The following is a 7,741-nucleotide window of genomic DNA, read 5'->3' as shown; positions in this document are numbered from 1 at the left end:
GCAGAGAGAATATAACGCCACACCACTCTATCTTTGCAAACATTCTTCTTCTCTTTCATAATCATGCATCACCTTATACATACTCACTTATTGTTTTATTATATTATATAAACATATTACATTTGAAAAAAATATATTCTTTTGTTGAAAAATATTGAAAAATTCATTTTAATTTTAATTTAATTTAATTTTTATTAATTTTTTGGGCAGTTAATTTGTGAATATTCATTTAAGTTTATGTATTAATTGTTAAAGCAAAGACAGCATTTTTGAGTCTACTAAGTGGTATTTTATTGTTAAAAAACACATAAAAATTAATATTGTGACAATTGTTTCGCCTAGTTATGGCATTTTCAAACGAATGTATTCGTTTGAAAATTTAATGAATAGGCAAAAAATTTATTTATTATTATCACATTACTAATTTTGATTTGTTTTTTAACAATAAAATACATTTCTTGAATGTTTTTAGGATTTTTTACGGAGTGTGTGAAAGTTTTTGGTAAGGGAATGTAATTAATTATGAGTATTATAATGTTTTGATGACAAGGTTTTTGTCGAAACCGGTAGGTTAAAGTGTACTTATAATAAAAAGTGGTTTAAACAAAGTTGTTTAATTTTATAAAGATTAATAAAATACAACTTAGCAGACTCAAACAATCTGTGTTTTATTATTTAATCTGTGTGTAATTTAACAATTAATACATAAATTGAATTATTAAGCTGAGAATAATAGTATTGGCCCGTTACAGTTTCCCGGCGGTTTTCCTTAAAATTAGACCGTCGATTCTTTTTTGTTTACGACCGTATGTTTTCTATTCTTACCGATACCCAACGTTTCGGATCACTTCGCAGCATACATCATCAGGGCTTGTAAATATTGACTGGTAAGCCTTTTGATCTTGTTATAGAAAACAAACCGATTTTTTACGAACGACTGCGTTACTAAGAGGAAACACACTTCCACTAGCTAAAAGAGAATCAATATTTTGAAATTTTCCATTCAGTCGACAATGGAATTTATAATCTATGCATAGATCTCGATGTACAATTTTTGTACGGTTTTTTCCAATTCACATATTTTTTTAACCACCTAACTAATCACCGTGACGCTTCCACCTAGAGGTAGACAAAGAGGATAGAATGGCACACCACCGTGTCTCTTAAAACATTATTCATAGCTTCGGCATTCATGCGTTTCATACATATCCGCCGTCTTAGTATAACATAATTCATATTCCGACTTTAGACATAATTTTAACGTTTATTATTTTATCTTATTCCTCTTCTTCTTCTTCTTCTTCTTGGTTCAGGCCTTTCGGCCTGTTTTTAAGAGGGATTAGCCTCCTGCCATGCCGATTCCCAGCTCTTAGGTGGTCTGCCCACAAAAATCTTCAAAACCTTTACCCGCACCTCAAAGGTACGTAGGGCACTGCATCATAAAAACGATGATTATCTTGATCGTTAACATATAAAAGAAAGGTCATCAGTCCTTCGCTTCATGTACCAGTGCAGGGTAATATTGAATAATTATTAGAGTGAATAAATCACATACATTTATTGGACCCTAGGAATCGAACCCGGGACCTCCAGAACGGTAGCCGAGCGTGCTGACCATTACACTACAGAGGCGGACAAAAAAACACAAAAATAAAATAATATATTAGATATACATTAAAAATATTTGTTCATGTATCTGAGGATGGGTTGGAAATATGACATTACATTTTTTTAGCAAGCTCTTCATATTGAAACCATCTGAAAAACGCAGTGATATTTCGGCTGTCCAAACTCAAAACACAGTAAGGGAGATTTTTTTGTAGTACGTTTTTTTTGTTGCATTTTTAGACTAAGTAGATTCTACTTAGTCCAAAAATGCAAAAAAAAAGTACTACAAAAAAATGTCCCTTACTGTGTTTTAAGTTTGGACAACCGATTTGCGATGGTAGCAAATGATTGTTTGTAGAGGTAAGTAGAACCGAACAAGGTTTTTACATATGCTGAAAATTTCCATAAACATGTCTTCCCTCGGCTTGCCTCACATTGTGTAGAACGGGGATCAGGGATGTATATATACTATATCTATCGATCTATAAAGATGGATCGATAGATATACTATATGCACATCTCAAAAGTGCCATCCCTGGTATATACAATGATAATAATAACAAAAATCCGGCACACAAGATTAAACTTATTCCGATGTCATAAAACGTTACACTTATTCTATTGTCTGTTGAGGCCTAAAAATAGTTTTTTTTTTTCATGTCGTATCAGAGTTATTTCTTTTCAGTCAAGGGCTCAATTAAAATAGATAGCCGTACGGAATGTTTATCATTTAATGTGGATTTCAACATGTCTGCTTTTTCATTAGCATAAAAATGCTCTTAGAACTATGCAATCAGCTTAAAAAACTAATGAAAATAAAATAAATATTTTATAAATTAAAGAACTCTGTTCTTAACTAATTTTATTTTTGGCACTTTTTCCCAATCGGATTTGATATGAACCTTGTCATCTTCAGGGATGGGGATATATACGAGTATACTTTATAACATGTAACATAAAGTATTTGCAAAAAAACTTTTAAGAAATAATTAAATTAAAAACATATTGATTTGATGTGTCTCAGGTGTGCTGAGTTGGTCTGGACATGTGGAACGAATGTGTGAGAAGAGAACAGTAAAACAAATTTATGAGGCGAATGTAGTTGGAAATAGGAGCAGAGAAAGACTGAGGATAACTTAGCAAGGTTAAGTATGTCAAATACTTAAGAATGGTCAGTTAAGGAATCAGAATAATCGAGTATGTAAATATAATGAGATGCATGAATATGGAACAGGTGAATAATGTTTGTAAAAATAGAGTTGTATGGCGTTCTATTCACTCTTTATTTCTTTAAAGGTAAATAAAAAGTCAAGTGAATAAAACGATATGGAGAAAAATACAAAGATGACACAAATGAGCTTTTGAATAGTACGACGAGTTAAATAAGCTCTCCCAAATTATAAACCATTTCAGTTACTGGCCGTCAAACAATGCATATTTATTTACAGACGCTAATACGTTGAACACAAGGTACAAACATTAAATACTGTAAATTTTATAGCCGTTTAGATATTGGAAGCGTTGCCAAATGCGATTAATAGATTAGGTACTCGCCACACTCGAACACGAGAAAATATTATAATAAAATGGTATTAGAATTATAGTACAAAGCTTTCATTGACGATTGTCTCTCGATAAATTATATTTATTTGAATATATAGCTGATTATATTTTCAATGTGTTTCCTGAACTCGAAATATTATAAGTCTTATTTTTAATTTTAAAAGTTAAATCATATTTTAAAATTGTGGGTTTCAGGTTGAAGCTTTGTATTCAGCCTCACATTTCGTTCATTACAAAATTAAAAAGAGTAGGCGTAAATTGTGAGTAAATTCTTTTTAAAAAACGCATTTAACATTTTTTTCTGTCATTATTTTTTTTTCAATAATGATTTTATGTTATTTATTTGGGAGTCAGTCGGTGAGAGGATGTTTATGCAAGTATCAAGCCTTATTTTTATTAACAAATAAAAAAAATAAAAAAACGTTACTATCATGTATATTAAAATTTCAGAATAAAATTTTATCTTTGAAAATTGGTATGAAAAACTCTTAATTACTACCTAGATACGTGATTTTCTGCTTTTGTAAAGTAGTGCTAAGAGTGTTTGGATATCGCATTAGAAGTCCCGCGTTCGATGCCCAGGGGGGGTCAAAATAAATATATAAATGATTTTTCAAAGTAAATATAAATCTTGATCGTTAAATACATGAAAAAAACTTGATAAGCCCTGCACTTCATGTCTAGGGTAATATTTTAAAAATATTATAGGGATTATTTATTTATTTATTTCGACCTCCCTAGGAATCGAACACCGGTACTTTCAGCGATGTAATCAAACGTAGCGACCGTTATACAGGGGAGGCAAACGAATTTTCTTCATGCATAATATGAAATAATAAATCATACGTGTATTACACACGTGTAATAATAAATTAAAAAAATAACCTTTATCTGCACCCCAATGATGCATAGAGCACTGCATCATATAAACACAGTGTTATCTTGATCGTTTACACATGAAGGAATGGGGATCAGCCCTCCGCTTCAGGTACCAGTCCAGGGTAATATTGAATAAATATTACAGTGAAAAAATCACTTATATTTATTTTACCCCCCTTGAGAATCGAATCCAGGGCCTCTAGAACGGTAGCTGAGCGTGCTGACCATTACACTACGGAGGTGGACAAATACCGAGCACTTATTATTTTAGTTACACTAAACCAATTTATAAATTCGGCTCATGTTAATTCAAGTTACATATAGATCTACAATATTTACTAACGGAACTCTATTTAGTATAGCAATACTATTTCAAGAAGAGACCTTTACCAGTGAATGCTTTAGTTGTATTTATTAAAAGGGAACCCATTTGGCACTGTTGTACTAACATAAAATTATTTTTAACGTCGCTCGTGCAACTATGTCCTCTTATTTTTAATCACCCGGTAGATACTTATTGCATTTGACAGGTGAATTTCAATATGAAATATTTACTCTTTCATCTACCATGAGCTATTGAGGAACTATCTTTACATCACAAAATATTGTATTTAGTATTTATTATTGTTTATTACCGTTTTTTTTAATTTAATTATTTCAATAAAGTTTTAAATTTACGTATTTTTTACGTTGAAATAACGCGAATTCTCTGATTCTGCAAAAAATTGTTCCAGTCGATCAATAAGTTACATAAAAATCCTCCCAAAGATTAAACACAAGAAATCCATTACATCTAGACTCGCTCAAAGACAATAATAGCTCGAAAACATTTCAATGCATTTCATGAAGATAACATGATCGAGGTAAATTATTTGAATTAGTTTAGATTAAATTTTATTTTGAAATTATTGATGATAAAACGGAACTCAATCGCTTTATTTTAAAATAAATACCATCAACGTATTTCTATTTTTCATTTGAAAAACAAATATATGTTTTGAGTATAAGAACTTTATATACTATATTAATATTTACTTTTAATATCTATCGTATAATTCCGGTAGACTTTGTGGGATTTTTTTGTGTTTTTTTTAATAGTGTATTAGTGAATTTTATGATAGTGACAAATTTATATTATAAAATGCAAAAAAAAACACGAGGAAAGAAAAACAGTTTGAGAATGTGTTGTAATTTTCGTTGTGCTTGCTCGGATAAAACTTCCTAAAGAATTTCCGCAGGCTTTTTGAAGCAAGAAAAAAAAGGCAATCATTTTTTCCAAGCCCAGTTATCTATGCTTTTGACATACATATTTACACAACATTAACGAAACATTTGAATATGAAATAAAACAAGAAACATATTCCAAAACACCTAATAAATAAAGTATTAAAAATAACTAAAGTTGACACACTCACAGGCTCTAAGTAAATTTATTTCACAAATTTCAAGTTTAAATTTTTGTCAATCAAACGAGGGAAAAAGGAAAATTCAACAAATTATGAGGCAATGTGGTCAGTAATAGAATCTGAGGAAGACCGAGGAAAACTTGAAAGAACAAGTATTTCAAATGCTTGAATGTCAGGCGACGATTCGGAATAATCGGCGTGTATGCGTATGAAGAGATGCATGTATACGGAAGAGGCGAAGATTGTGTGCAAAGACAGATTGGTGTGGCGTTCTATTCTCTCTGCCAACCCCTCCTAATTAGTTTTACGTTTTTAAAATACGTTTGCATCCGTTTTAAATTACCAACGAAAATGTACACAAGCGTAATTGAAATGATAATTAATTTCTCAGTTAATTCTAGAAATGTCTACGAACCAATATACCAGAAATACAAGCAACGGTTATATTTCAATATGTATCTATGTATTGTAATATGTATCTAATATGTTGTAATACTTACATCCATTTCATGTTGACACGTGTACTAGTTGATTTAATTATTTATCACGCATTTCCTGGGTGTAATTAATCTGCGGGGATTTTTATTATTAATTTCCCGTCAACTGTTATATATGATCATAAGCCGTTTTTTCTAATTAATTCATAGGCTATATGATTTTTTTCAGCATTAGATAACTCACGAACAAAGTAATATAATAGACAGTAATATTATAGAATAAAATAAAAACAATGTAGTTTTTTCCACATGAATTTCATTTGACCAGCAACCGGATTTCGTCGTAACCGACATCATCACATCATCAGTCTGATATCCGGTTGCTGGTCAAATAAAATTAATGTTAAATTTAAATATTAAAAAAATACATATGTAGTATTTATTCCATTAAATGCAGTTCCATCAATAATTATCATAACAAAACTTAAATCTAACAATAATATTTGTTTGCAAGTAATATTATCGACAAAGATGTTTGAAAATTAATATAAAAGTAAAGGAAGAGTTAATTGATCAATTTATTATAGACATTCGAAAATAGATTTATATAAGAGTGTAAAAGCTTAGGGAAAATGAAATATAAATATATGTTTGGGAAGCTACCTTACGAATTTTTAAATTACTCAAATTTATTTCATAATTCCTTAGTGAATTGATTTACGATTTATGATTCAACTGATTTATTGTTATAGCTACGAAGATATTGATTACTTTTTATTTTGATTTCAACTAACAATAATAAATTATAGAAATCTACAAAATTAACACTTTTTTATTATAAAAAAAATCTCCCTTTCAATATCCATTTTACTGAATTGATAAATTTTGTAATTTGTAATATTTACTATGTATATTATGTAAAAGATGAAATAAATTTATAATATGTTTTTTTCTAACCAAATATGTCTAATTAAGTATTGCAATACTCAAGCCGGAATAAATCATAATAATTATAGATAAGTTAAGATAATCTTATCAATTCCATTAAGTGCCTTTTGCGATGTTGCAAAGAACCTCGTTCTTATGTCTGCGGAAACAGTGAGGGATAAGGGTATGCAAAAAGGATAATCTTACAACATAGGCTGACTAAAAAATAAATACAGCATCGCCCAATGACGGTAAAATGGAAGGGAATTTCACACCAAGTGCTGATATCCCTGGAATAACCACGGAAACCATTGAGCTAGCTGAAGAAGAAAATCAAAAGATGATAGACTTTTCCTGAAAATAAATAACATCTGATTTTTCTGCTAATTTCCTCAATGTCGAATTTTGTAGTTGATTATAATGAGTTTTATAAGATAAGTACCCAATATAACGTTGACTCGGCACTCGAACGAACTATAATCGATATAAACAGCTGCCCATGTCGGTATATCAGTACTATATCAGCACTTCAACTTCTTACAGGGTTACCACTTATAATTTATTTATTAATTTATAAATAAATACTTACAACTAGTAAATCTTAAAAAATAAATATATATATATAAATAAATATATATATATATATATATATATATATATATATATATATATATATATATATATATATATATATATATATATATATATATATATATATATATATATATAAATATACATATATATTTATATATTATTTCCATATTTATCCCTCACTCTTTTTACCCACAGATTACTTTCCATAGAATAAATGATTATTTTTTTGTGTTTACATCCTGTTATATGTAACTTAATTATTTATTTGTTAATTTGTTTTTTAAAAAATAATTGTATTTGAATAAAGTAAATTTACCAAATTATATA

Source organism: Brachycentrus maculatus, unplaced genomic scaffold (assembly GCF_059751285.1).
Source record: "Brachycentrus maculatus isolate JH-2025_06_01 unplaced genomic scaffold, ASM5975128v1 h1tg000172l, whole genome shotgun sequence".
In the NCBI taxonomy this organism is placed as follows: domain Eukaryota; kingdom Metazoa; phylum Arthropoda; class Insecta; order Trichoptera; family Brachycentridae; genus Brachycentrus; species Brachycentrus maculatus.
Note: the sequence above shows the minus strand (reverse complement) of the source record.